At 39.8% G+C, this 27,010-nt stretch overlaps 3 long non-coding RNA genes across 3 annotated transcripts in view; 1 reads left to right on the top strand and 2 right to left on the bottom strand.

The window, feature by feature from the left end:
• LOC146424392 (uncharacterized) overlaps window positions 1-14,407 on the bottom strand; it is a 17,460-nt gene extending 3,053 nt beyond the window's left edge. Inside the window, exons 1-2 of the long non-coding RNA XR_014847013.1 lie at window positions 14,308-14,407; window positions 8,247-8,512 (exon numbers count right to left, since the gene is read on the bottom strand). This is a non-coding gene — a long non-coding RNA (uncharacterized LOC146424392). The remainder of the gene's footprint in view (window positions 1-8,246; window positions 8,513-14,307) is intronic.
• On the top strand, window positions 9,003-25,279 carry LOC146424391 (uncharacterized). The gene is made up of 3 exons (XR_014847012.1): window positions 9,003-9,138; window positions 21,926-22,062; window positions 22,153-25,279. It is a non-coding gene; the product is annotated as an uncharacterized LOC146424391 (long non-coding RNA).
• Window positions 24,434-27,010, bottom strand: LOC146424390 (uncharacterized). The gene is made up of 3 exons (XR_014847015.1): window positions 26,774-27,010; window positions 24,944-24,993; window positions 24,434-24,541 (listed from the first exon to the last, which is right to left on the bottom strand). It is a non-coding gene; the product is annotated as an uncharacterized LOC146424390 (long non-coding RNA).

Here is a 27,010-nt window from a genome sequence, read left to right as displayed (position 1 = left end):
ATATAATAATTACAAGTTGGTTGCTGCCAAAGAATCTGTGATTTTGGCTTGATCGCATTCAGTGTGAATAAAAGGAGGAAAAGTTCAAGGAAAAATACAATATATACATCATGTTTTCGTATTGAAAATCTGATAGGTAGAGAAAAAAGTAAGGATATATTGGAGAGCAATGTTTAGAATTAAACATGTGAATGAAAGTTAAGTGGTCTACATTTCCATAGAATATATAAGAGCAAAAATTTCTGATTACACAAGAACAGGCAACACAATTTTATGGATGCTAAGCAGAGAAGTGAATACATCATACAAAAATAATTTAAAATATATTAAAGTGGGTTAACAAAGAAAATTAATTTTAATAAATATGAATGAGAATTTTTATGTAGGTCACTGAAAAGTTTAAGGCATCAAAAAGAGATTTATGGTTTCTTGACAAAAAAAAACAAACAGATAAAGGAGTTCATTAAAAACTGACATAGATCTATAATATTTTTAAAAGTACAATGGGAAAGAAACACATCCTACAAACATCAGAATTATATTAGCAAAGAATTGTGATAAGCCTATTACTAGACAGATATCCCAGAAACAACCAAAATAATTTCTGTTCTCCATTTGGAAAGAGTAAGGACATTTTTATCATGTAAGAATATCCTTTAATGAGGTCAGTGAATACTTTCCAGTAAATTAATAGACATTCAAAAGCATCTGTCAGTAGCCCTGAATAATTTTAACCCAAGAGTCATAAAAGACTTGGCAGGGGAGGGCACTCCACCACTGCTGTCAACCTTTAATAAACTTTGATATATCAGAGAAATGCCAGAAGACTGTGAGAACATTGCTGGGCCAATGTCCAGAAAGGACAAGGAATTCTACCCAAGTAACTTGAGCCACTGAGGGAAATAGTTGCTTTGGGGACCTCAACAGGGAATTGAAAAACTGCTCACAGGTGAGTAGGGAAATTAATTTTTTCAAGCAGACCTAACTTCTGAAAAAAAATACTACTATTAAGCTCTTCTCACCTCCACTAATCACCCCAGATGAATACACAGTAAATTGCTAGTGTGTGATTGTTAAAAAAAAGTAATATGAATATAGGGATTTTCTGCTAGGACCTGAAGGGAAAAACAAGTGTGCTTGTCAACCTTTTTATCAACTAAATTCAGCTGAAAAATTGCTGGTAACATAATACACACTGATGGGGACAATCAAATAAAGCACTCTGTTTCATTTAATAAGAGGAGTCTGTTCTAATATTTTAATACAAATGAAAGTTGCGTTGTCTGCAAAATATGGGACCAGGTCCTAGCCAGTAGTAACTGAGCAAAATACCTCAGTGCCATACTGAATGCCAGCATTTCTGTGACAAGGAAAAGGTGGTGCTATCCATACAGCTGCAACACCATGTAGGGTAAAACCATGTCAATATGGTTTAGTTGTGGGGTACTTTTAAAGAAAATGTTGCAAAGTCAGAATGGGAATCAAAAAGAGTTTTCAAAATTATTTTTATTCAGAAGATAATGCTTTAAAGTGAAATGCTTAAAGATTCCATCAGTTTATTAAATGACAAATTAAGCAGGGACTTGACAAGTGTAACTGTCTCTGTACAAATACAGGCTGGGTGATGAAGGGCTCTTTCAGCAAAGAAAGGTGTAGGATGGACCACTGGCTGCAAACTGAAGTTGGACAGATTAAAATGAGAAATTAGACACCATCTCTTGCCAAGGAGGCTGATCAATGATCAGACAAATTACCAAGGTGGGCTGTAGGACCTCCATCTCTGAGATGAAGACTAGGTGACTTTTGGAAGATGTGGTTCAGCTAAACATTACTAAGAGTTTAGTCAAAGACCAGGAGTCATTAAACTCAGCGCAGGAGAGAACAGATGAAATGGAGTGGTCTGTGATGCTCAGAAGGTTGCAGTGATCCCAAACCTGAGCTTTGGGAATTTATATGTCAGTAATAGTAAACATACCTGTAATTGCAGTTGCAATTGCAATTGAGCACTATAGTAATATACTTTTTGGATTTTATGCTGTGTCTGAAATTTGAGGGAGGGACACATCCCAGGAAAGTGGATTTTCCTATGGGGAAGAGATACAAAACTTTGGGCCACAGAAATTATCTAGATATTCTTCCAAGGTCCTCCACAGCTTCTACTTCAGGACTGGGGTGAGATCAGGAGACTGTTGATTTGAAATATTTTTGTCACATATGATTCCCTGACATCTTACAACGTGGTGCTACTCCCACAGACCCTGAAAGAGGACCTCACTAGCACTTGAGCCTCTTGTGCTGCTCTTCTCTCAAATATGCCACCTCCATAGAATGTCAGCACCTGCACTTGCAGGTGGGGCCTTTCTGCACCCTCCAGGTAGGCAGATATGAGTCCATCACTTTCTGTCCTTAGCCAATAACTTAACTAACTATGGCATTTCATCTGGGGGAACTGTGGTCAGGCTTGAGATGAAAATTTCTCAAAATTATACTAGTTGCAAACTTGTGTACGACTTCTTCTCTTTGACCTGCCTGTCGCCTTTTGTCTAATTAGCATCCACTATCTACCTGCTTAAACATTTTTAAGTAAACTTTAATTCCATATATCCTGAAAATAACTGGAAGGAGGTTAACCTTTTATAATTACAATTATTAGGAATTTGAGTGCACCTCTCCTGTAGCTTCAAGACTGGGGAACAGAAAGTATCTTCAATGAGGTTTTGGTAGGAAAAAGTTACCCCAAAGCTGTGAAGTGGACAGTGAATCACAGTGGGGTAAATCGTAGTTTCACTCCTCTGCTTTCTTGGCGCATCTTCTCTGTGTTGCAGGAGAAGGTCCACTCTCTTGTTATCCTCACAGCAGTTTTCCTCCCTTCCTAACACAGATGCAGAAACCCCAAGACATTCACCAACATGCTTAGAACTACAGTTCTAACACCTAATTCTTTGCTCATTTTAGAACTGAGTTGCATATTTTCCTGATAATTCTGTAAATATTCTAAAAATGGAAACCCATTGCATACAGCTGCAACACAGCACTGTAGATTTTGTCATTTCCAAATGCATATTCTTAGTAGTTGTATCTGCTGTTTAAAGGACTGGTCAACTCTTACCATGCACATTTATTTGCCTCTGGAAGCTTTTTTGTTTTTTTAAGCTGAGGTGTGGAAGAAAGTATCTTATAAAAAAGAAAATGTTGTTTTTCTCCTGCTTTGGATTTAAAAAATTGTCACTATATAGAAAATTTTGTTATTTTAATTGAATTTTTCTATGCCACACTTGGGCAAAAAGTTTGTGACTGTTCTGTTTTCTGTGATTTTTTTTAATGGAGCAATTTTTGTGTGCTCAACATTTTCACATTTTGCTCTCTTTTTACATGACTTGGTATTCCTCAGCCTCCCCTCCCCACTATAACTGCAAAATCAGCTACATAAAAAATAAACTAAATTGTGAAAGACTTCAGAGAATAAACAAGATAAAACTATGGTGAAAACTGCTTTTTGCCAGACTTCAAGGCATTAGGATTTTGATTCTTGTTCTCGTATTAGTCTTGAAATGTTGGCAATGTTATTGCTCCCAGAATTAGTTGCCTACAGTTCACCCCAACAGGATTACTTGCATACTCAAAGTCAAGAAAATGCAGAAGTGTTTGCAGAACCAGGTTCTTTAATAAGCAGCTATGTACTCGACTGTGAGAACATGGGATGAATAACGTGTCATCAGCCCTCTGAGGCAGTGTAGATTAGCTCTGTGGCTCCTAGTGCAGAGTGTGGTCAGACACCGAAATTGCAAATGTCCTTTTCAGTTTCCTCCCTCTTCTTCTGAGAAGAAGAGGGGTCCTGACATTGTGACACTTCTTTTGTGCTCTGACCATTGTGGTTTCAGACACCTGTAAAATTTCTCAGAGCAGATTATGGGTGGTCTGGTTAATTAGTTTTTCTGTTTGACATCGTGGTATATCATGCACTATTGCTTTGCAATGGCAAGTTGCAAAAAATGGCTCTTTTGGATAACACCTGGAGGACATCAGCAACACCAAAGTATTTATAAAATGTACAGTTGTGGGCACACAGAACAGGAGAGTTTACCCTGAGAGTCTGCACTTCTGGAGGGCTGAATATGCCTTTGGATGCATCTCTCCATAAATACACATTTAATTTTGGGGATTCTACCTCTTTCATGAGGATGATACTTGCTTTGCTATGAAGCAGAACAGGAGTGGCTCTCATGTCAACTGGTCAGCAAAGGCTTTCATCCTCATTTCTCTTGTAACTTTTGCAGTTTTCATAATTGTCAATTTAATGTATTTGCCTGAAGTATGACATAAAACATCCCTCTTCAGTTATACCATCTCCTCCCCTAGCCTTAAATTTCCTTTATGAAATACCTGATCCCCAAGATCAGTGCAATCTTAATGAGGCATATTTAAAATAAGAAAGTTAATGCATTTTTTAGACCAAGTTTCACTGCGCAAACTCTCAGCAAGCAGTTGCTTGTTATGTATTAGTAGGATTTTGCACTGTTTTGTATTTCAAAGAAATTACCCAAGAGTTAGTCACTGGCTAAAATTATGCTATGACATGTTATAGACGATCTGATACCACACGAGGATTTTACTTTCCACATTGCCTAATTTCTTGTTTTATGTCTTCAGTGACCTGACATTGTAAACATTTAGCTGGAATCGATATTTTACCTTCTACCTACACAAAGACAAGGAAAAGTCCCAATGTATACAGCTCCTAGGCATGTCATTTATTTGCAGCTGACCTTGCTCTTGTCCCTGGGCTGGGGCAGGGTGCACTGACTTAAAAGGGACTTCAGTGGGGTGGCACAAATATCTGCCAATGGCTAATTAAATTAAGGCTGTTCATCTGAACTCATGGGTTTAACTCAGAATTTCCTTGCATTTATGGATTCACTGTGGAACAACATAATTACATAAATGTGTTGTCATGACCAAATTAAGGACACCAATGTAATCTTTAACTATGTAACATAAACCCACACGTCTTCAATCAGTAAAAATGCAAACCTATTTTAATGCTTTTAAAACATAGTCTTCACTTAACAAACGTTTGGTTTTTTCTGTGCAAATACTATTTCTATATTTATAAAATATGGCCTCTGAAACCAGTCCTGATTTACTCCAGGTATAAATTACAAATTATAATTCTTAAGTCCTAATTTTTTGGGTGTTGAATAGATATTGATCTTTCGACACAAAAAAAAAAGTTGGGTAATATTTTCTTCTGTTCATGCTTTGTACTATATGTAGGGAGTCCTTTGCCACTATTATTCCTAAGTAATGGATTCTGAGCATGCATACTATAGCATTTTTTGTTAACATATAAAGGGAAATATCCCAGTTTCCAAATTTCATCTATTGAGCTTCAAAAAATTATGTATAGGGAACAATGACTATGCCCACTGCAAAACTTTCATTATCAGTGAAAATTGAAGAAAAATTATCTTTGTGTCATGAAGGTTCAAAGCAAAATAAGGAAATTAAATTATTTGCATGTGCTCTGGCTATATCTGCTAAATATTTTCTAACCATTCCGAGACAAAAACAGAAGGCTAACTCACAATGAATAGACACAATAATGGTCAGTAGCATGTGTTGCATGTTATTTGAATTGAAAGTAATTTATCACATCTGAAATAAAAGCTTCTTATTCCTGTGTTTTGTTTGCTTTAGCAATCCTTGCAATTTATCTGTGAAAAAAGCGAGAAACTGTACCACCATTAGCATATGAATACTTGACACAAAATTGGTTGTACAATAACAGAGGGACATTTGCTATTGGTGTGGGCACACAGACAAAGCAGCCATTTTGGGGGAGAGAGAAAAAAAATTAAATGGTGGGGGTGTTTAAACCATTGTTTATCTGTCTCTCTGGTTGCACATGGCAGTTTCAATCAGGGCAGCATGGCTGGAAATTCCTAACAAAATAAAACCCAAGCACGCAGGTTAAATGTTGATACAAAAGTAAGATGTGTTAAATTTGTGTTCAGACAATAGTGGATGAAACAAAGAAAGAAACACAAAATACCAGTCCAGAATAAGCAATTTTGTGTGGTCTTTTTATGTGTGCTCTTGGGGTGGGGGAGTAGAGAAATGAGTTTATACAGAAATGAACCATTGCCTACGTACAATTTTATTTAATGGCAACAGCATTGCAGGCCTTGGGTCAGATGTGTGAAACTATTTCTCAAAGAAGCTGCATACATAATTGAGGCCCCATGAAGGGTTCTCAGTTGAAGTTGCCAGGCTACATTCATTTCAAAAGCAGAGCCATTTGTTATCAAATTTACATTAACTCTCACGGCACTGGGTATGTAATTTGAAGCACAGCTTTGCAGTCCATACATGCTGTCTGAGGGAGGAAGTCTGGTGTCTGCTCATCAACTGTAGTGTTATTTTGCAAAGGGTGGAAATCTTATCTCTGTTTAGGCCTGAGAAGCAGTAATCTAAAAAAAAATGTTGATTTCTGAGGTATATCTTCATGCTTTGTTCTCTCTTAGAATACATACTGATCTTTTTCCTTTGTTCTTTTCTTTCCCTTTAAAAAAATATGTAATGATTTTAGCTTTTATTTGGGAATAAATTAGCAAATCAATATTTGCTGCTGGTTTTTTCTGCAAGTACACTCTGGCTGCTTTCACCACTTTTTTTTTCCTTAAAAGGAGCTTCAAGTGTTTAAACACGTAGATTAGCAACCCAAGATATTTGCATTTTTCAGACCTATGGCCTGCAACAGCTGAGTATGATCCCACAGCCTTTACTTGCACTCATAATTCTTACAGGTATAACTGCAATGTAACTTCTCATATTCAAGAGTTTACTGATTAGAGAAAAGATAACATTAATTGTTATAATTTTTATTTACTTCCATGACCATCCCAGGGTGCTATGTATTTTCCAAGAGCAGGAAAGATGCCCAAGGAGCTCCCATGGCTGTCACACACAAGACATGGGATTGTGAGACTCCATCTCTCAAGTAGAAAAGAGCAACCAATAAAAACAAACACTCAGAAAACACAAACATCCACTCACCACAGCAATCTTCTTTCATTGGGGTCCTGTCCTACCCCTACTTGCTTTCAGTAAATGCTGTAACAGTTGAGTGCCAATGGCACAATACTTGTGGGAATCACATTTCATACGCTGGAAAGAAGTCTGCTTGCTAGAAACTCAGTGCCCATCCTTGGTGAGGGTATTGAACACTCCTGGACTCAGCAGGAATATACCTGTGCTTGAACATAAATGTGCTTTGGCCCAGATCCTGGAGGGTAATTCCCTAATCCTCATTGAAATCAACCACCTTTGAGTTCCAAAATTAAAAGTACGGGTACAGCAGTTTATGATTTCTCCAGCCAAAGACAACAGATTAATTCAATGCAGGTTTTGAATATGGAAGTCAAAGAGCAGGGGAAAAAAGGTGCTAAATATAGTATTCTTATTAGCAGTGCTCTTACTTCTTGAAACAGGAGCTTAAGACATTTAATCTACATCTCTTCATCAACATAAAATGCTGATTAGTTAGAATCAAGTCAAGAATCTTGTAGCTGTTGACAGGTGTGCTGGTAAGACTGAATTTCATCTTTGTAGTCTGTGTTCAGAGTGGATTTTGTTTCAGTAAAGACTTTGACAATGCCACCAAACACTGAGACGTCACATTAAAATTATCTATTTTCCAATAAAAGGACAGATTGCATTTTGTTTCTCATGTATGTAACAATGTTACTCATTTGTTCAAGTGTAGCAGTGGTCTTGGCTTAGATGAGCTTGGAGGCAGATGATACCGAGGAGGAGCCCTGGGTGTGAGGAGACCTTTAGATTAGGGTGACAAAGCGATGCTCACCCAGGACACCTTGCAGCTAGCATCCTTAATATGCATCAGAGAACAAGAGCATTGGATCTGGATATCTCTTCCTCTCTATCCTACATGGAGTTAATAACTAGAAAGTTCTTCTTTGTTCCATGTAGCTGAGTTTCACCATTGGTTTTCAAAATTCTGTAACTTCCCTCCTCGAGTCCCCATTCCCTCGCGTTCCTGTCAATCCTGCTTCCCTCGCGTCCCGGTTGGTTCTCCCACATAAACTCCTCCCATCCTGCGGTCCATCTTAACCCCTTGTACCGGGACATTCTGGGCTCTCCATGTTCAGAATCCAGCTGCCTCTACCTTCCACGGTCCTTCCCGATCCCGCCCCGCCATTCCTACTAATAAACCTCTGGATTCCAACCTGAGAGACTGCATCTCTTTCATAATCACCTTGTCTCCTGCTCGGTCTCTGTCTCTGAGGCACTCTGCGCTGCTCCCACGGGACTCACTGCAGCGCCCGCTCCGGCGCGTGTGCGAGGGTCGTGGCGGCTAGCCTTCTTTCGTGCGGCTTCAAGGCTTGCCGCCTGTCCCAGAGCGAGAAGCCGCATTCAAGCAGTTAGCAGGTGACAATCAAGCTGCCGACGACATTAGAGAATGTATGATTCTCTTGTGTAATTTATAAATGTCCTCTGAAAAGGAAGAGGAAAAGAGAAACTGATTTTAAAAGTGGTGAGAGTAAAGTTTTGCAGCACAATACCTGCTCTTTGATTTTTCTAATGGAAGATATGTCCATTCCAGCCCTTACTATTCTGTGCTTCTGTGATATCTGGGACATATGCAAGCCCCAGGCAGCCCTGAACATTATTCTAAAGCTGCCAAGCATTTGCTTATTTAAAGATCTGTGCAGCTAACAATGCTACAGAACTAGTAAATCCTGCCACACTATGAGAATCTTGTTTATTTACTGGTGGAAGAGATGGGTCGTGGTTTTGTATCCATGATGTCCTAGGGTGATGTTATGAAGCTACTTTATTCCTCTACCGCCTGCTTAATGCCCACAGCTTCTGTGTCTTTAAGATGGACCCAGGGGTCAGGGCTGGAGCTGGGTCAGTTCAACAGAACTGGCACCTGCCGGTCAGTTAAACGGCTCGGTCCAACAGCCCTGGCTATAAAAGTGGCTCGGTCCAACGGCCCTGGCTATAAAAGTGGCTCGGTCCAACGGCCTGGAGAGAAACTGGGGGAGCTGTTTCTCCTCTAGACTTCGTGAGGGAGACAGTTCTCCGCTGTGCTTTATTCCTGCTAGCTTAGAAAAGGTTTTGTTTTTTTCCCTTTTCCTCCCCCTGGCCTCCCTACATTCCTTCCCCTCTCTCCAGCCCGAGGGGCCTGCGGGGTGCCCTGACCAGTCAGACCCCGAGGAAGGCCATGCCAGGGAGTGAAGGGACAAAGAGTCACCAGAATCCACCAGCTTCACTGGCTGTGTTGTCAGCTTCTTGTGAGCATCCATTTCCTTTTCTTTTCTCTTTGTTTTTCCCAGTTTCAGTCTGTGTTAATAAACAGTTCAGGGTCTTTTTTCCACTTTCAGCTGCTGTTAATGTGTTTCATTGGCGGAGGAAAGTGGGAAGATCTTTTCCCTTGGGAGAAGGCACTTATCCCAGATCCTTTCCTCCTGAAACTTTGTCTCCAAAGCCGAGACACATGACAACACTGCAACAAGCCAGAGCATGGCCAGGTCTTTTCTTGCTCCTGCAACATAAAAGAGGCTAAATCTCATCAAAGCAGAAGCTTTGATTATAAATAGTGTTGCATGGTGAACATGTGATTCTGAGAAAAGATAAAAGGAATGATAAAACTTCACCATTCATCCTGGAGTTCATCACTTTGAATTGTTAAAAATATCTGTCTCAAAAGTTATTGAATTCAATCGAATCATGCTGTAATTTTTATCTTTTCTTGAAAGGTGTTACATGTTCTTTTCTATTTTTTGTTCTCATGCCAAATGCTTTGATTAAGAATGTAATATGATCCAGTGGATTAGTACTGTAACTGCCTATTTATATTTATAAATCTGTGCATTCTCCCAGTATACTTCTGTTAGCTGTTATGTTGATATGTTAGACTGATATGACTGAGATGCAAATTACTTGTATGTAGTGGAATTTAGATATAAAATGAAAATTCAATTCTTCAGAAGCCATTTATTTTATTACTGTTACTCTTGACTGCATTATTATTGCCTTGAGAAATGTTGCTCACTTTTAAGATTTAGAAAAGCACCTTGAAAAGTTAAATGAAAATAATTCTCTGCAAGAAAGTCTACACAATAAAGGAAGAATTTCTTAGATAGAAACAGGTTCCAGAAGAAAATTTATCTTCCTCTAATATCTTGATAAATAACATGGCCAAATTCTAGCATAGATTTCTTAGCATTCATAGTTTTACATAACAAAAGACTTTGATGTAATATATCAGATATCCTCCAAGTATATTTTATTTTCCAAAAACACTAGAAGTTAGGCTAAAATCCAAAGTACAAGACTAATATGTTACCTTATATTTTGATCACAGGATAAAGTTTCCAGGTATAACATTAAGTGTGTTACTTGAATTTGTCAGTTGATCCACTAAAATTAGAGGTAACCTCCTGAAAAAAATTACTAAGCCTTAGCTGAGACCAGCCCATCACTGTAAAATAAAAAACTGAGGATCAGGGTGTGACAGCTCTGGAAATCAGACCAAAACCACCAATTGAACTGCACGGAGTAGCTGTCTTTCAGAAAGATGGGGGGGGGGGGAGGGGGGAAGGGGGGGTTTAACTTAATAAAAACAATTTTCTTTCTCATTTTCTATGCCACACTGAACACACCATAATTGGCATAAACAAACAATTACTGAATAAACAAAGTAGCAGTTACTTTGGCAAATAGCAGCTTCTGAAGGTACCCATTCCTCAGCCAAAAAAAAGGTTTCAGCCTTCTGTTGAGAGATTTCAAAATCACTCTTTAGGGTGACAGGGGATAGCTTACACTCAGGTGTGTGCCTACATAAATGAAGCTACAAATTTGGTGGGGGCATTACTGTCTGGGTTAGCATTTACTCAGTCTGTGAGGCCAGAAAGAGCCTTGTGATAATGGCACCATCTAAATAAAAATGCTTTGCATTTTCAGCACGAAAAGAAGTGGAAGACTGGACAGCTTCTATTTTCAGTCTGACTTAACAAAGTGACATCTTTGTTGTAAGAAAAACAATATTTTTCAGGATTCTATCTTTGATATTGGTGCCAAATTTCCATCCATCTAGTGCAGAAATTCTTCTGCACAGTATTTCTCTTCTTTTTCAGGTTAGACTTTGCAAACCATTACTTTTCTGGAACTTTCAAATAATCCTAAGATGCTATTGTACAGAAACATCAGAGAAAACTCCTTAAAAAAAGGTGAAAATTAAGACAAGGTCAAAGCAGAGAGCTCTGTTGTCCCTGTAACACAAGGAGATAGCAGTGGGATCAATCCCATTTGGATAGTGTTGGTCACTCTGGTAGTAGTGTATAAATGTTTATACAACAGCACAAATTTCCCACACAAGTAGTTTCATTAATCTGTTATTTCTGATGATCCAACCTGATTTGGTCAAAGGGTAACCTGATTAATCCCGTCAGGATTTTCCCCTCCTTTATGCTGATCGACCAGAATTTAGCTAGATGGAAGAGACTCAGATATTTATTCATTTTTTATTGTTTTAGAGGAGTGTGTCTTTTTGAGGGTCAGTAGGAAGGAACACTTTACCTGTTGCCACTTGTAGGCAGATAAAGAATATTACAGCCTGTGAGGAATGTAGCTGGAGACAATAACAATTAGTCTCACTTGTCATTTTAGTAAGGTCCCCTACTGGAATTTGTTCAGACTGTGTAAAATGCAGATTAATCCTCTGAGCACATATATAATTTTGGATTTCCTGGCTTTACATACAGAGATGATTTAAAACATTCAGGAGTGGCCAGAAATAGGCTGGCTATGGTGATCATCAGTCGTTGGAGGGTTTGCTTCCAGGTATTTTTTCATCTAATCTGAGAAAACATGTCTTTTGGGTGCAGTGGATTTGGAATTCTAGTTAAAAAAAGATTATTAGATTACTTTTCAAGTAGTAGATAAGACATCTGGACCAGACATAGTTTGTTAACTAAAGAAGAAGCAGTAGCTATGTTGACATCTGCTTTCCTAGTTTTGTTTTCACTTTAATAGGCATGTTTACCTTTTTCTTATTTGGTATATTGAGCAATTCCAATACATGGAACACATGGAAGTGTTCAAGGCCAGGTTTGAGGGTGCCTTGAGCAACCTGGTCCTGTGGAAGGTGCCCCTGCCCATGGCAATGGGGGTGGAACTAGGTCATCTTTAAGGCTTGTTTCAACCCAAACTATTCTATGACTCCATGATTAGCATTTTGGAAATTAGTTTCCTTCCTGCAGCTGAGCTGGGATATTAGAAAATCTGTGATCTCACTAATAAATTGCCCAGAATTTTTTTTTACATGCTGCAGATATATTTCTAGTGATGTTTTTCTAAAAATACTTAAATGTTTAACAAGTTCATCTGCAAGTTTTGGTGGGTTTTTTCAGATATATTTATGCATCCTGAAATCAAATATCTCTACTGTGCATGTACAGTGATAGTAAATGATAGTTTGTAAATATTTGTATACAAGGCTAGATTGAAAGGCAGGCAGGAAACCCATGAGAAAGCAGGCAGCAAATTAGGAGAGGAGTGAAATAAGTCACCAATTAAAATTTAAAACTGATGCCTCAAAATCAGCCTTTGAAAATGAAATTTATTTGAAGAATAAAGTAAGTAAGAAGACATCCTTATTTTCAATTTATTTCCTCTCATAGGCACACATAAAGATAGAGCAGTTTTAGGAATTACAATACAAAAACAAGAATAGGAAAAAGTTCAGTTGATCTGTACATAAAATACTGTAAATTTTCTTTGTATTAGATAAAAGTGAGGTAGGGTAGTGGGAGCGACAAAGATAGACACGCGGGTAATAAACCTTCATTTTTGATTACAGATATGAACAAAGTTCAGAAAATAATAATTACAGAAAACCTGTAGGCATGGCCTACAGTTCTCATCAAAGATTTTTTACTGCTTGTTTCCTCACAGGATTCCAAGACACTAAGGTGTTTCATAGATAAAAATCATAGAATCATTGAATATGCTGAGTTTGAAATAATGGATCCATCAGGATCATCAAGTTCAACTCATGGGCCTGCACAGAACACCCAAAGAATCACACCATGGGCTTGACAACATTGTCCAAACAGGGGTAAAAAGTTAATAAAATGCCTCTGCCTTGTCTCTGTCCCTGTTTGTGAGGTGACCATCCTGATCCTGTAACGGACCATTGTTATTTTTACACTGCCTTCTGCTATTGACAAACTTGGAAAAAAAATAATTTCTTGTCCCCCATAATACTGGCCAAGTTCAACTGCAGTTCAGCTTTGGCCACATGAATTTTCTCCATACAGCGGCAGTAGCATCTCTGTATTCTTCCTATCTCACCTTGTTACCAAACAGGTTATATCTCTCTTAGTCTATGCAGCAGTGAGTGAAGATGGTGGAAAATCTTTTCACTCTAGCATGACAGTGTATGATCCCTATATTCACGGCTAATGGTTAGTTCTGTACCATACAGTGATTAGTACAAATGCCAGAGATCAATGTGGCTTTGTGTCAACTGCCTGTATCTGTGAATATTAAGTCTTGTTCTACCTAATGCTTCCCTGTTTACTTCTCTATCAGTGTTTAATATGTATTAGCTGGTATCCTAGTTTTGAGAACAAAAAGAATTTTGAGAACACAAGGATTGTGTGTCAGAGCAAAAAATGATAAGTGTCTTTTGCATGTCTTTTTGTTCCATCCTATCTCTGTGGTTTTCTTTCCTTTTCTTTCATGTCTGGGATGGTCACTGCTGCCCCCCTCCCGGCCCCCCTCACCCCCTCGCCCGGTCTCTGGGAGTATCCCGGCAGTTGGTAGCTGGGAGACAGCCCGAGATTTCCAGTGAGAGTGGGGCGGGGGGCAAGGGGCAGCTCCTCCCTTTCCTGCCTGTTGAGCGATTCCGCTGGCCAGGCAGCATCGTCTTTCTGGCAGAGATACTGTTGTTTCATGGGTTTTGCCTGTTTCTTTTTGTTTCTTTTCCTTCGACACTGTGACTGGGCTTTTTTGCTTGTCTCTCTACCTCTTTGCTGTTTGGGAGCCCAGAGCCCATGCTTGCCGTGCCGAGACCTGGCACTGGGAGTACCCCATCTCCTGCCGGGGACTGTCCTGCCTCTGCACAGCCTGATCCAGGGACCAGCCACTGCCGGTGAGCTACCTAGGGGAGAGATTCCCTGCTTAACCCTTGCTGGTTTTCTGCTACTGATCCTGGTTTTTGCTACACTGTAACCCAACCCCCCGCCCCGCCCCAGGCCTGCCAGGACACACCATGACTCCTGCTAGGGCTGCCGAGTTCCTACTATGTCTTGCTTGCTATCCTGGGTGAGCCAGCCTTGCCGTTACAGCTTGTTGGTCTGAGGTTCCTGCTGCAGCCATCTCAGCCTTCCCGCCATTACTACGTGACAGGGAGCACGACTGAACTCACCCCACAGCGCCACCTGCAGCCGCGGGGGAATCATCGCACCCTCCCTGCCCAGCTGAGAGCCAACAGTGCCCCTGCCGGCTGTGACTGTAACTGCACCAAAGGGGAAGGTGCTCTGACAGCCGAGAGAAGGTTGTTACTGGGTTTCTGGTTTTGTTTGTTGCTGCTACCGTTGTTTTTGCTTGTTTGCCTTGTTATAAACACTAGTAAAGAGCTGTTATTCCTTTTCCCACATCTTTGCCTGAAAATCCCTTGATTTCAAAGGTATAATAATTCAGAGGGAAGGGGAATCATATTCTCTATCCCAAGGGAGGTTCCTGCCTTCCTTGGCAGACACCTGTCTCCCAAACCAAGACAATTAGAGAAGTACATTATGACTTGATGACATACTTGAGATACTCTCAAGGACAAAAGATTCATCAGAATATCTGGAACCATATCCAAACAAGTCCTTGGAAATAATTAACATATATACATGTATTCAGCAAATTTGATGAATGTGTAACTGGTCTGTTAGTTTACTAAGCCATGAGGCTAGCCTCAAGGTATGTTGGGGGAACAATTTTCTGTCACCCTGACCTGAAGGTTTCTTCAGACCAGGGGCGTTTGTCGGTTAGTTCAGTCTCTAGGCTCATCTGAGTTAACCTCACTGCTACATCTCCCCATTTTCTCTTTACAAAAGGAGAATTAAAAACTACCAGAACTGAAATCATCAAAATTACACTAAATGGGACCCATAAAACCGATTTTAAAATTGAACCTGCCCACCCTGAGAGTCCCCAACCCTCAAAGATGTTGCTGAGCCAGTCCTTAGTTTGCAGCTTGTCGATGCTATTCTGGATCTCACTGATTTTTGAAGCTATGCTTTGCCCAAGCAAAGCTAAGTCACCAGCTGTACCACCAAAATGCTTCAGCCTTGGTGTGAACGTTCAGGCTGACCAGAGAGCAGGCCAAAGCCATCATTTCAACCTGCTCTTCCTGTTGCAAAAACCAGCTCCCATCATACTACCCAGGGGTAAATCCAAGAGGATTACAGAGCTGTCAGATTTGGCAAATAGACATAACCCACGTCCATTTGCAGAATTTGGGAGATCCAAATATGTGTATGTATCCATTGACACTTTCTCAGGGGCAATGCATGCCACCACACACACAGGGGAAAAGACCACAGATGTCATCAACTGTTACGGCCCAAGCAGCTGAGATAGAACTCAGTGCCCTTGAGAATGTGGAGGATTGAGATGCAATGGGAGAAGTGCCAGAAGAAAGTGAAGAAGAGATGGATTATCCCAGCAACCTCCCAGAAAAGTATTACAAATAGTATGGACCGTTATCTCTCTCCAACCACTCGACGCATGCATATCTCATGGTTAGACATTGGTAAATTTAGACTGTAAATTACTTGTATTCACTTTTCTATTTGTTCTGAAAACTTGTAAACCCGCCTAGTTATGTACCCTTATAACCTGTTATAGAGCCTTTGTTCTGGGCTCTTCAGATGTCTCTCCAAACTCTCCTATCCCCGATGTAACCCCAAATAAAGCTGAAGAGACCTCATCTCGTTCTCTCACCTGAGTCGACTTCCAGAAGCCCAAATTCATCTCCTGTGTAGCTCAAGACAGCCCTTCTCCCCACTGAAAGAACTTTCCTGTGGCATTTAAAGCACTTCTGGTTATGACTTCAGAAGTAGCCGCCACAATCAACCACCTCATGAGAGTCTTCTCCACCCTTGGAGTTCCTAAGGAGATCAAAACAGACAATGGACCAGCATACACCTCATGACAGTTTACAAACTTTACTGAAAAATGGGAAGTGAGCCGCACCATGGGCATTCCTCACTCACCAACAAGACAATCAAACGTGGAGAGAGCCCACCAGACTCTCAAATCAGTCCTCGAACAGCAGAGGGGGGGTACTGAAATTAACTCCCCTCAAGTGAGGCTGTGCAAAGCACTATTCACCATTAACTTTCTTAACAGTTTTTTATCAGAGCCGCTTCCTCCTGTGTTCTGACACTTTGCCAATGACACCAGGGTAAAGCTGAAGGAACAGCCACCAGTAATGATAAAAGACCCCGAGTCCCAACAGATCCAAGGCCCTTTCCCACTGGTGACGTGGGGAAGAGGCCATGCATGCGTGTCAACCCCTGCAGGCCCCCATTGGATCCCCTCAAAATGGGTCAAATCCTACGCCCCTGACCCACAGGACAAGAGAGCATTCTTCGCGAAAAAAGACATCGTCCTGGACTGACCCATCCTGCTCACCCTGGGGTGGAAAAGCAGCAGAAAGAAAAAGCTAAATAAAGAATCAGAGATTCCCCCAGAATCACATGTCCATCAGCTGTGGTTCCCAGACTGCCCCTCTCCCAAGCAGATCAGCCCCTGTAACTCTGTCCTGTCCCTAAACCACCTACCTGTGTAATACCTGTGTACCCCCAGGAGAGAACCAGCTGTGGGGATAAAACAGAGAATTTCACCCAACTCATGTGTTTATTTTGTTATTGTTGCAGGCCTTCTTCAGCTGCTCGACCCCCAGACATCGTCCACCTCATAGAGAGACCCAACCATAATGAGCCCTGATAACCTGCTTGTGTTTGCAAGTGTCTTGGCTGCTGCCTTCACCAGAGTCCAAAGCTGGTTGGTCCCACAGCCAAAGATTAATGTGTGGACCATGCTAGCAAAGACTCTGGGCCAAGACAGGCTTTGCCTTGCCATGGGCTGAGCGGGGGATCTGATGAGCACCTGTCTCATTGGGATTCCCTTGCAAAAGGGAGAAATTTCTTTTGTAGGAAGCTACACACGTACCCCTGCAACGAGGGGAAGCGAGACCACCAACTCAATATGAGTGATAAGCAAGCTTCCATTTATTTTACAGCGAGCGTGGTTTATATATTACAATTGCTTAGGCACTATTTCATTGGCTAAATACAAAAGATACAATTCGCATTCCACTGTTGCTATTTCAGGATACTTCGCATTCTTTTCAACTACAAGTTCCCACCGCCACTTTCTGCGGTACTTTCCCCAAAAGCCCCAAGGTCTGTCCTTGGGCTCCTGCCCTGTCAGCATAACTTGCTCTTATCCTGTCTGCACAACTTACATTTGTCTTGCTACTGCGACCTAAATGGCCTACTTAGGCTGCCCCTGGTTCTGCTGGCACAACATCTAAGACCTCCAGAGAGTAATGGCTGAGATCCTGTAACCATTGTGTGACATACCCCAACCCCCTTTCCACTTGGGATGACTGGGTTGAGAAACTTCCCGGGACACACAGTGAGCCCCAGGAATTGGATCTGCTTGGGTCCACTCGAGCTGTTTTCTGCCTAAATTTTTGGAGCTTCCCACATTACTATCCAGAAGTCAAAAAAGGTGCTAAGGAGGATGATGAACTGGAAGTTATGCCCTTCCTGTGGGTAAACACCACGGAGGAAGCATACCTTTCAGCCTCCTGGTGTGATTTCACTGCCCCTGGGAAGTCTCGATACTCAAGTCCTCTCAAGAAACTCCCAAAAGGGATTTTCCTCATCTGCAGAAACCAGGCCTGGGAAGGAATCCCAGCTCGTATCTGGGGAGGGCCATGCACCCTTGGTAAGCTGGTAACTTTTACCTCAGATAAAGCGCAGCTGTTAAATTGGAAAAATTCGATTCAATTGTCCCACCCTAAAAGAGAAATTGCTAATGTGGATGAAAAATGTGACAGCACAATTATGACCTGGCCAAAATCAAAACAGATTGCTGCCTCCATTCTGGTACCTTGGGTTGCCCCCATGAAAAAGCTGGGTGACATTAACAAAATAGAGTGCTGGCTTGGTGAACACAACCAGCTCTCTTCTACGGCCCTAAGCCAGCTCCTCAGAGATGAAGAGACCCTAAAACATGCAACCCTGCGAAACAGAGCAGGCATCGACTACCTCCTCTTGGTCCAGGGACATGGGTGCGAGGAGTTTGAAGGAATGTATTGTTTTAACTTCTCTACCCATGGGCAAAGCATGGCTTCAAAAATCAGTGAGATCCAGAACAGCATCAACAAGCTGCAAACACAAACTAAGGACTGGCTCAGCAACATCTTTGAGGGTTGGGGACTCTCGGTGAGCAGGTTCAATTTTAAAATTGGTTTTATGGGTCCTGTTTAATGCAATCTTGATGATGTCAGTGCTGGTAGTTTTTAATTCTCCTTTTGTAAAGAGAAAACGGGGAGATGTAGCAGGGAGGTTAACTCAGATGAGCCTAGAGACTGAACTAACCGACAAACGCCCCTCGTCTGAAGAAACCTTCAGGTCAGGGTGACAGAAAATTGTTCCCCCAACATACCTTGAGGCTAGCCTCATGAATATGGGTCAGGAATCAGAACCATTGGTCTCTGGAGCTCTCCTCCTGTTCATCCCATATTGAGTTAAAAGCCAGAATGTTCCTTTTCCCGAGGTTTTATTATTGATTTTTAAAGTTCTGTGCCTGCCCCCCTTGCACCCCTATTCCCCAGTTCCACTGTGAATTCTGTATCCCCTGCGTCGTGGTTGGCTATCCTCTCAAAACCCCTCCCATCCTCCCTTCCCTTTTAACCCCGTGTTGCTTCCGTTCTGGGCGCTCTGAGCTCTAGGACCCAGGGAAGCCCGGTTTCCCCGCCGACCCTTCCCGACTCTACGCACCCCGCTCTGACCCCGCTGCACCCCAACAAACCCTGGATCTCTAAAGCTCAGCGTCTGCATCTTTTCTATTCGCCAAGCCTCCTACTATCCTCCGTTGGGGAGTTAGCCCGGGTGAGGGTGCCGTGTTTCCCGGCTCCGCTCCACCACCTCAGCGTGGGAGTCCCCGGCAGGGACCTCGTTTGGTGAGGTTTTTCAGGGTCCTGCTGCTTTCCCAGAGCGAGAAAACCTCAGCCCAGAGGCGCTCAACTCTTCTATCCTTTCTACTATATACAGTGCCACCCCCAGCCTCTTCTGCCCTGCCGATCCCTCCTGAAAAGCCTGGAACTGTCCAACAGGGCACTCCAGCCACGGGACTCATCCCATCAGGTTTCACTTATGCCAATGATGTCAAATCTCTGGGATTCAGAGAAAGCCTTGAGCTCCTCTTGTTTGTTCACCATGCTGTGGCACACTGTAGCCAGTGCCTCCTAAAGCAGGTTGAAGGATCCCATTAGTGCTCGTTTCCTCAAGTTTTGGCGCACCATCCCATTGCTTATCGCTGTCAAGCATGGTTTTGTACCTTTCCCCCTTCCAAGCTAGTTTAAAGCTCCATCCTTGAGCCTTTATATCTCCTGTGCTAGAGCTCCTTTTCCCCTCAGAGATAAGTGCATCCTGTCAGATGTCAGTGGACCAGAGGCTGAGTAGATCCTCTCAAAGTAAAAAACCACAAATTTTTCTAATTATACCAGCCTCTGAGCCATACATTTACTTGATGGATCTGCCTATTCCAATCAATATTATTGCTTGTTACTGAAAGGATCAAGGAAGTCAGTATTTGTGTTCCTGATAGTGATTTGACAATTACAAAGCATGGAAATAGTAAATATTGGAATTTCTCACTCTTACCAACGTTAGGGCAATTTATGAAAGTTTTACCCAGACACATCCTAATGACAAGGTTCAGTGTGAGCATTTGTTACTCACTGAAAAATACAGTTAATAAAAAAAATGTGCTAAATGGTGCATAAGATTTTGTGTGATAACATCCCATTGGATAGAGTTTCAAAATGTGTCAGCTAATGTTATATATTCAAAAGGCAAGGGAACAGAACAAATATTTTTACCAGTGTCTAGAATTTAATTTAGCTGGGTTTTGTATATCTGTAACACTTACATGACAAGAAAATATCAAAGAATATTAACACTTAGCTTAATATTTGCCATTATGCAGTTGCAGATCTAGAACAAGTATATAATCTCAAATTAACAAGAAAAAATGTAAAACAGTGATTTTTCAGCTTATGTTTTTTTGTGGAATGATGTAACTGAATCTGCTAGATGGAGTCAGTGAGCTGTTTTCAATAACGCAGGATATTTAAGTAAGTTACATATTTAAAAATTCAAACCACATCAAAATTTTTAAAAAACCAAACAAAGAAACAAAAACAAAAAACAACCAAACAAAAAACCCCCAAACAAATAAATTAAAAAAAACACCAAAAACCCCCACAAACAAAAAACCAAAAGTTAGATTTCAGTCTTTCAAGAAGTTCTATAAGGACTAAAAATATCTCTGTTTAAGTTCAGAATGCTATTTTTCCTTTTTCAAACTCTTAAGTGTAAATTATGTGCGATTTTAATTTACATTCATCTTTTTCTTACAGTTCTCTGTTCATATTCTCATTTTGATCATGTAATACATAGAATTTCAAGAAAAGCAATTTTTAAATTCATAAACAATTTTTTCCTTTTTTCAACAGATTTTTTGTTATATATGTACAAGATTACATTTTGTAGGGACGGACACAGGAAAAATTTCAAAGTGCTTTCTTATGTTTTTAATTTGTCTAATGGTTTTGCTGAACCATCTGGTACAAACAGATAAGGATGTGACTCAGACAATTAGGATATCGGAGTTTTTAGTTAATTTGAATGTATTAACTGTATTACTTAAAAGTGATATGACTAAGTGTTTGAATTTAGATGCCTAAAAATACGTAGCTAAAACTGTCTTAGATAATTTTTCACCAAGCTAGTTTTAAAATTAGCAGACTCCTGATATTTCCAGTGCAGTTGCAGAACAGATTAAACAATTAGTATTGATATTGTTTCACTGTGTGACCTATTTATTATATTCTCATGAGAAAAATTATGTTGACCTGGCCCTCTTTTGAGATTCCATGTGTTCTTAATAGGTTTAATTAGTACGTATACTTTCACCAAGTAGCCAGCTTTAAAGCTCTAATTGTTTTATTTGTATGTTTTTTGAATGTGTTCTGAATACTAGCCCAAGTCAAACTACTTTACAATAGTAAGTCTAAAGTACATTGAATTATAAATCTTGCAGAATAACTTGCTGATTAACTTCTGAAGAGTTAATATATCACCTGGGGACTGTGAGACCCAACATTGCCCCTAGAAGAAACTGAGTGAAGTAATTAATGATGTTGGTGTATATAATCATGCAAGCACACACCTGTTCTTAGAGGTGTGATTTGGTCTAAGTTCAGTGGAGTTTTTCTTGATTTACCTCCCTCTGACACAAGGCTTCATAGTTACATGACACGAAGATGTTATTTGCATTAGTCTGAAAATAAATATTTAATAAAATATGAAATGTATATAAATTTGTTGAAGTCTAATGACATCCCTGAAGTGTCTTTATGTCCCTTATGTGTGAAATATATATGAAAATATTATTTATACATGGTCTGGTCAAACACCTCACATTATATGTTTATTTAAAGCTGTGGTTTTGCTCTATATCTGCACATAGGAGTAAGTTACAGCTATGTTTTTTCTATACAATGCTCTTAAATATAATTGTTTCACTTCATTTTTTACAGGGAAGATGGAATTTAGAGCTGATGATGCACATTTGGCAGGAGGCCAGAACAGATCAGAATCCACATCTAGAAGAACATGCCAAATCCAAGAAAATAACAGTGACTTAATGTGATTTAATATCAACAAATCCATTAAGGTTAGAGGAAAAAAATCCTTTATTTTTTCTCCTTAAAAATGTTAAATTATTTTATAATATATTATAACTGTTTTAGCTCCTTCCAACTAGGTCTATCCATCATAGCCTGGATGAAGAAACTGCTCTTCCTGCATATTATAGAGCCAAAATGTTGAGGAAGGCTTGTGACAAAGGACAGAGGACAATAAAGTCAACACACGCTGTCCAGGAGCCCAATCTTGCCATTATCTACAAATTCCTTTGAGTCTTTACTGAAACAACAGGTACTATCTCTTGCTCTGACATACACTGGGATGCAGTAAACCATATCTCCAAAGTGGTTTTGGGTCCCAGCGTATATTTTTGACCTTCACCTATGCCTAGAAGAACTGGCACCAAACAATTTGAATTGTATTCCTACATGTCATATGGAGAGGCCCTTATGGTACTCCATCTCCTCCTGACTCTTCTCTCACATTTAGGTGAAGGAGTCACAGCAGCTGAGGTTTCACCTCACCTCTGACCCAACTTCACTGTCTGGGCTCTTCCTTCTTCCTCATCTATTGCCCATCCTGCAGCCACTCCCTTCCCTGCCCAACGAATCTGAACTACTTTACGCAGAGTACAGATTCTTTGGGCTGAGGGTGTCTCCCACCCTGGGGCATTGGGTGGTTCGGTAAGGTCCTGAATGGCTGCAGGAAGGAATAAAGCTCAGAGAGGTAAAACTGTGACATACACCTGTGTTTCCTGTTCTCCCATTGAATTACCAAAGACAACACAGCAAAGAACTTGTGAGAGATACCTCTGACTCCACTGTTTTATGTGTCATGTCCACACCCTGTCCTGTCCAGACAATGCTTTCTTAAAGCTTTCATGATAAGGTGACAAAGCCCAAGGGGCTGCAGACCGTGGAATGTTTTGGAAGGAACCTTTAAAGATCATCTAGTCCAACTTCCCTGAAATGAGCAGGTACATCTCCAAATTGATCAGGTTGCTCAAAGCCCCACCTAAACTGACCTTGAATGTTCCCAGGGATGGGACACCTAGCAGCTCTCTGGGCAATCTGTGCCAGGGCGTCACCACCCCCATCATAAAAACAATGTCTTCATTATGTCTAGTCCAAAATGTATCTTTTTCTAGCTTAAAACCATTTCCCCAACCTATCACTACAGACCCCACCAAAAAGTCTGTCCACACCTTTCTTTTAAGCCCTCTTTAAGTATTAAAACATTCAAGTCTGCTGTGCTGCAGTAGACTCTATTGAGAACAGACAAAGTGAGTGCATTCAAGGCTTGATGAGACCCACCAAATTTTAAATGTTCCCTTGCTTTTGCATTTGAGAATACATCTAATGTGTTTCTCAGTTACCTATAAAGTGATGACATCAGTACTGCTGTAGTATCAATATTGTGAAGAACATTTGATTGTGATATACTATATCTTCAAATGTAGAATGAAATGTAAAGAATTATGTATACTGAGTTAACAAAATTATCCCCTAAAAGTCATAGAGCTCCCATTTGCTCATTTTATGTTAAAATTAGAGTAGGCACTTATTTTCACACACCTGTTCCTTGATCTTATCGCCATCATCTTCTTCATCATCATCATCATCATCATCATCATTACTTTATATGAACATAATTACTCTTTATGCAATGTATAAATTTAGATACAACCTGTAATGGCATTCTAACAATTGCTGGGAAGTAAATGCTTACTTTCCATAGCCATAGTACAAATGATGTTTGCAAGTATGCACTGTGTGAGGATGGGAACTGTTATTTTAAAGACACAGGTGTTAGAAAGTAAAAATTATTGTCAATTTGCCACAGAATTAAACTTAAAACCAATTGGGTCTTAGCTGGTTCTATGTTTTGTAATGAGCGAGGAGGCTAGGCTGAGCTCACTGAGGTTTTCTGATACACAGCTGTGTTGATTTTTCACTTCAGATGAAAATCACACAAAGCTTGTGGCTCCTGGCATGAAAATAAAAAGTTTTGGCTCAATTCTGTTTTCAAGGATTTTTACTAAAAGTGCAGTGGGACATTCTATAAAGAAGAAATACATTCTGCTGTCTAAGTGAAACAAGTTAGATAATTCCAAGACAAATCGTGTACTGTCTGCCTGTTCTCTGTTCTTCACTGGAGCTGTGTAAAGCTACTCAGAAAGTCATCCAGTTTGGGGCCATGCATTTTATTTTCTTTCCCTCCTAAAGCAAAAAAGCACAAGATGCTAAATGTGGTATAAACCCACATTACAGCTGTGTAAGATAGGCAGACAGAACATTTTCCATTGAAATCCTCCTAGACGTTAATGAAAAGTTGGAAAAAGTAAATCCCAGGACTATCAGCATGGTGTGAAATAATGGAAGATCAAGAGAGAGCAGGTCCTGATTTTTCTTTCAGTCTCTGGATTAGAGGAATGTTCTTCTTGCCTCCTTTTCCTGTTGGATTGATGGGTGTGATGTACAGTGTTGGGCAGTCAGGAAGGACTCGTCCTGTGTTAAGAAGCCAGAATAGTCTCAAAGCAATTCCAAGAATTCAATTTTAACCAGACTTGGGGATAACCATAGTTATCTCTCTGAACTTTCAGCTGTCTGTAACAGATATATCATTAAGAAGGTTCCTCAAGTACTGAGGTATCCCTGCTCCATGGAGCATCTTCAGAGAGAAATAGCCCTCTAGGGCTATGAGGTGTGTTGTCTGCAGACCTGAGCTCCTGCTACAGATATTCGAAGTATCCAAATTGATGTAGTTGATCTGTGCTGAAAATTGCATAACATTCTACAATTGCAGTGAAAGAGGCTGCTAGATCTGCAAAAGCTACAATAAAAATTCATACAAACACTTCCTATTCTGAAATATATTTGAATTAAATTAATTTCTAAATAAAAAATTACCTGGAGAATTGAATGGATGGCACTAGGGTCAGAGTTTTGAATTCTGAATTCTCCTCTCTAAAAAAAAAAAAATAATGAAAACATAGTTTATTTCCAGCCTCTTCTGTGCACCTTTTTTTATAAGTTATTAACACTTATAGATATAAGTGACTACATATTAAAAAAATGTGATTACCATAGTCATTAGATAATGTTTTCCACATCTTAAACCAAATTCTTTTTCCTTAGCTTCTCTTAATACCTGAAGTAGAAAAGTGGATGGAGAAGGTAACACTTTAGCAATGGATTATTTTGTTTGACTTGTCTGGAGGGAAGTAGTTTACGTTATTTATCTTATTTCATTACATTATTTATTACGTATATTTTGTTACGTTATTAACAAATAAAGAGTTAATGGCAACTGGGTGAATTTTTGTTTGTTTTATTTTGTTTTGCTGATGAATTATTTTACCTGCATTCCATAAAAGCATTTAAGGTGGATTACTAACTACTGAGAAATGCATCTAGATTTCTGGATGCCTTGGAAAAAACATTTGTTAGCAACAAAAAGAAAACTTGGTCTTTATCTGCATTGTGGAATATTCAGAAGGCAATAATTGTGGGAAAACTGTATAGTGAGATGTGCAGTTTGCACTGTTTTGGGGACAGGGACAATTCTGCATTTGGACAGCACGTGGCATAAGAAAAATCCTTGAGAGAAGGTACCACCAGAATGTAAAACTCTGACTCTCTGTGTCTTCTACTTGGTCCTTTTCACCATTTACCTATTGCACTATACACTGGAAATGCTCTATTATTCTATTAGATTTCTACTCTGTTGCCTGCTTTTACCACCACAGACCCTAACAGACAGATGAGTTAAGGACATTTTTTCATGTAAACATATATACTTCAGAAACAGGACATTTATAGACAGTCATGATTTTGCAATGGAAATCAACAGGGAAAAGCAATGATCAGTACCTAAAATACAATTTTCCTATTTTGTAATATTTTTAAATTATATCTTAAAAACCAGCTTGTTTCTATGAAATGTGGTTATGTATATTTCATTCTTTCAAAATTTCTTAGAAAAATATCTGTCTTCATCTTCCCTATTAAATTACTGGTTTTTTTCAAAATATTTTGCTTTCTCCCTGTTTCTCATGCTCAGCAGTATATAAAAAAAAGTAAATTTCAATAAAAAATCCTTAAACCACTTTCAACTCTTCTGTATTTTTATTGCTATTTTCCATTCATCTTATAGAGTTTGGTCTTTTAGAAATCCTGTAGACCCTTTGCACAAAATCTTTGTTGATATTGCTTGAAACAAGGATTAAATACGGAGTTTTGAGATTAGTTTTGTGTGTGTAACACAGCCCCCCGATCATTTCTCATGTCATGTTCTTCTGTCTACTCAGAACACTTTTTCCACCAATAAACTCAACTTTTGATGAAATTAATGTGTATGTTTTTCCCAATCTTCTAATAAAATAAACAGCTCATGTTGCTTAAACACATCTCTCTGGTTGGATTGTTGGTAAACATATTAAATTATTTTAAATTGCTATTTTGAAGTCTTTCAGGAGATCTGGGTATTATGGTGATGGCTAAAGTCCAAAAGTCTAAGCAGCACCATCCTATAGCAATAGAAAACTTAAAATGAAGCCCTACTTCATTTTCAATAAGGTTTCTAAAATAATTTGGAGTCACACAATATATGACCATAGTACGTTCATCACTGTTTATAGATTAAATGGCTTTGGGAGCTGTGAATTTATTTCCGTGTATCACAACAGTTCTGGCAAGAGCACTTAAACCTGCATTTAAGTGGTGGCAATGGTGGAATACAAGGTATCTCTAGCATCACTTCTTCGAAGCCAGGTCAGAGTTCAGTGATTATATCAGAGAAGCATGAAGCAGCTGAGAATTTCAGTGGATACCAATCCTGACAGCTTTGCTTCTTTCCCTAAATTAATGGAGTGGAATTAAGAGTTGGTGCATTTAGTGGCAAGTCCAGCTACATTTCCACGCAAGGGAGTGTTGACATCAGACAAACTCCAGGTAACCACACAGAAAAGTAGAAAA

The sequence above is a fragment of the Lichenostomus cassidix genome, chromosome Z, assembly GCF_008360975.1.
Source record: "Lichenostomus cassidix isolate B80296 chromosome Z, HeHo_3.0, whole genome shotgun sequence".
Lineage (NCBI taxonomy): Eukaryota > Metazoa > Chordata > Aves > Passeriformes > Meliphagidae > Lichenostomus > Lichenostomus cassidix.
This window is presented reverse-complemented; position numbering and strand designations above follow the sequence as displayed.